Source organism: Silene latifolia, chromosome 9 (genome assembly GCF_048544455.1).
Source record: "Silene latifolia isolate original U9 population chromosome 9, ASM4854445v1, whole genome shotgun sequence".
In the NCBI taxonomy this organism is placed as follows: domain Eukaryota; kingdom Viridiplantae; phylum Streptophyta; class Magnoliopsida; order Caryophyllales; family Caryophyllaceae; genus Silene; species Silene latifolia.
The window spans coordinates 189,629,328-189,633,669 of NC_133534.1; positions in this window are offsets into that span (position 1 = coordinate 189,629,328).

Sequence of the window (4,342 nt, forward strand, 5' to 3'; positions counted from 1 at the left end):
GTGGCATTTACTAATATTACTGGAGGGCTAGAGATTGTTATCTTATATTATTGTGGGTTTCGAATTAGTATTTAATTCGAGACGGTTACGTTGTACTGGTGCTATTTTTATAGTGGATTCTAGTCATTTTGGCTAGTGGGTTTTACTTCCTGTTTGGAAGGTTTTGCCCTGTGTTTGACCCTAAAATATCGTCTCGTCTTATTATTGCTTACATTTATTTACTTTTACGGTTTACTTGTCGATTGGTTGCTTCCGTTGCGCGTGGGAGATTGGCGCTAATTTCCCAACACATTTTACCTCACAAAGTACCCACTTTTTCTCTCTCTGCAACACTATTTATGTGATCCCCTTTCTCCACTAACCCATTTTGTTACCATTTTAACTCACAAAATATCCGGTACAAATGGTAACCCGTCACAAGGGAGACCAATTATATTGACGAAGATATAACTCAATCAACGAAAACCATTTCGGTTAAGACTTACGATGATCAAGAATGAACAAAACTTAAGTGCAACTGTGCTACCATAATTAACATTACAATAAAGTTTTTACACAAATCAAAAAGTACCAAAAGTTACGCTAATTAACTTTACAAATTTAATGAATCCCAAAACCTAATCCCAAAAATATTAGATGCGCCCGTAATCTAAATCCTAAAACACAAACTCTTATTTAAGCAGGGTATCCGTCTTAAAATTAAGCCGGATCAAATAGTATACCACTTACATAAATAGATGGATCCCTACACAATCATCAATAAGTTAAGCTAATAAAAACGCAAAGGCAGAGTAATACGAAGTGCATGTACACTTACCATATTTCGTCTATAGTACCCAAAGAAAAGTCAGTATTTTCATGTTGTATTCAATTTGATTGTCCATTAATGGGGTGTTTGGTTAGAGGTAATAAACAAAGAAAAAGGGAATTAAAGTTATTGATTTTCTTTGTTAGTGTTTGTTTGAGACAAAGAAAGGGAATGAGTTTTCCTCACCCCCAAACCTCTCTAATTCCTCACCCCTCACCCCCCTAGGAAATGGATTCCATTACCCATCAACCACCTCACTCGCCAAGCACCACCACTGCCACCATACTACTTGTTAATGATACAAGTCAACCCTCAAGATTGCACTCCTCTAAATGTGGAACAAATCAAACGTGATTTGTGCTCACATATTATCTTGCCATTATCTTTGTAATTAGTTATCTTGTTACCTATTTTACCTCCTCTAATTATGCTTGTATATCTTTAGTTGACTAAGTTAGTTTTGTAAAGTTAGTATAAATATGCAACCCATGTAACTCTTTCATTTATCAATACAATTATTATTATTCACATATACTTTATATGGTATCAGGTATCATATCGGTCCTTATACTACTAACCTTTTCCGCTGCTCTACTCACCGTCGACATACTCATGGCAACCACCAGCACCCAAATCTCAAACTCCGTTGAACCATCAAAACCGCTCCTCTCCGTATCCTTCCCTTCTTGCACCAAACTCACCCCTACCAACTACCGTGCATGCATGGCACTATCAGATTAGTCACCTCTTCCTTGGCTTCGGCCTATTTACCTACCTCGACGGCACCACCAAAGCCCCACCGAAAACAATCACCCCGGCTGCCACCACGGCCAAACCCGACCCTGAACCTATTCCCAACACAGCCTATGAAACATGGTTCCGTCAAGACCAATTGATTCTAGGAGCCTTAGCCGGCACCCTCGATGAAGCCGTAGCACCTGTCCTTCTAGATGCAACCACGTCCCATGAAGCTTGGACAACCCTTGCCACCACTTATGCAAACCCTTCCCGAGGACACATCCTACAATTAAAGGATCGTCTTCGTACCATTTCCCACACCGGAAAAACCATATCTGAATATATGCTTGCTATAAAAGAATGCACCATTCAATTAGCACAACTAGGCAAACCAGTAGATGTCGAGGATATCACCTCACATATTACTAGCAGCCTCGACTATAATTTATATAAACCCGTCATTGATGCGGTTCGCGCACGTGACTCACCTATTTCATTTGAATTATCTCATGAAAAATTAATTCAACATGAATTAACAATTAAAAACCACCCGCCTTCCACCACTAACACCGTCTTCAACCCATCGGCTCACGTCGCCTACACTCGCCCCTACCACAACAACCAACCACGTCCACCCTATCAACCCCGCAACAACCAGTCTCGACAACCCTACCAACCCCAAAACAACCATCAAAACCGTGGCTCTTCTAGCAATAACCTGAACCCCAATTGTTTTAAGGGTCGTTGTCAATACTGTCGCGCCTCTAGTCACGTCATTTCTTACTGTCCCGACTTTAAAAAGGACTATCCAAATGTCGTGTTCCCTCCACCACCTACCCGACAACCCCGCCCCACCGCACACACAGCCACCACCACAGCTGGTCCCTCCACTTCCTATCTCATCGATAGTGGGGCCTCTCACCACATAACCAATGATCTCAATACCCTTGCGTTCCATACACCCTATGATGGACCCGATGATCTCGTGATTGGTGATGGATCGTCCTTGCCTATCTCGCACCTTGGTTCTTTTTCTATCTCTCACTCTCCTCATATTTTACGTTTTAATAATGTCCTTATCGTTCCACAAATTTCTCGACTTTTAATTTCTGTCTCACAATTTTGTATCGATAATCATGCCTATGCCTTATTTTCTTCTACCTCTTTTTGTTTTTAGGAAATCAAGACGGGAAAAACTCTGCTTGAAGGATCATTCATTGATGGGTCGTACCAATGGAACCCCTCCACCACGCCGCCTCAAGCCTTAGTTGCAAATAAATCCTCGAGTATTTTGTGTCATACTCGTTTAGGACACCCCTCCAATACTACTTTACGTTTATTAAACTCTAGTTTTCATTTTAATATTTCCGAATTTTTGCATTGTAATTCTTGCTTAATCAACAAAAGTCACAAGTTACCTTTTGCAATCTCTACTCTCACGTCTCAAGCACCACTCGACTTAGTATATTCCGATGTATGGACATCACCAATCATGTCCATTGATTCATATAAGTACTATGTCATATTTGTTGACCACTTCACCCATTATTTTTGGTTATACCTGTTTTCGTTAAAATTTACCGGTTAGAAGTTTAATTTAATGGGTCAAAGTGATCGTCTACAGCTTTGAATGAATTAAGGTATTGGTAGGTAAAAAAAAAACGAAGAGAGAGGTAGACACAATAAGTTTTTGGTGACGCGGAAAACCTATTGTGGGAATAACCGTGGGGGGAGTCGGAATCCCGCCAAGAGTTTCACTATGATCGTAATATTTGTAGCAAGAAAGGAAAGTACAATCGTGATTTGTGATCAATTATCGAGAGTGAATTCTCAGGTGAGTGTATTGTGCAAATTCAGCTGTGTGTTCGATGCCCCTCCTTACTGATCTTCCTCCTCCTTTTATAATTATTCTTCTAGGGTTTTTAGTCCCCGCAGGCTCTTCCGAGTCAGCTTCCTGATATCCAGGAACCGTTTCCTGGAAAGTAGGAGGTAGTTTTTATGGGCTTTTCCTCTTTTTGACTGCATACATTCTTCCTTCCAGGTGTGTTTCTTTTCTTTCATCCTACGGTCCTGCTTTTGCCACATGATCAATCCTCACACTTTGATCTCACCCAACCGGATAGTGCCATGTGTCGCTTGACTAAAAATTACAAATTTTGACTCCAACAATACCCATTAAAAAATAAATCTGACACCATTTTTCATCGCTTTAAAGCTATTATAGAAAAATATTTCAACCGCCCTATCCGTCAATTCTACTCGGATAACGGCGGTGAATACATTAAATTAACTCCCAACCTCCTCGATAATGGCGTCACCCACCTCACATCACCACCACACACTCCCGAGCATAATGGCTTTACGAAGCGTCGTCATCGCCATATCGTTTAAACCGGCTTAGCCTTACTCACCCAAGCCCAAATGCCAACCAAATATTGGCTACATGCTTTTTTTTACAGCCACTTATTTAATCAACCGACTCCCATCTCCTACACTAACAAACCAGTCCCCTTACAAACTCCTTTTCGGTCAAGACCTCAATTATCACAAACTTCAACCCTTCGGTTGTCTTTGCTATCCATGGCTCAAACCCTACACTAGCCATAAACTCGAACCAAAATCGGCTCCTTGCATCTTTGTCGGCTACTCAACCACTCAAAGTGCCTACCTTTGCCTCAATGTCACCACCAATCGCTTATACACATCTCGCCATGTTCGTTTTATAAAGACGGACTTTTCGTACCTAGCCTTATCCAACTCTTCCCTCGAACCTCTCCACACTCCAAGCCAATGGTG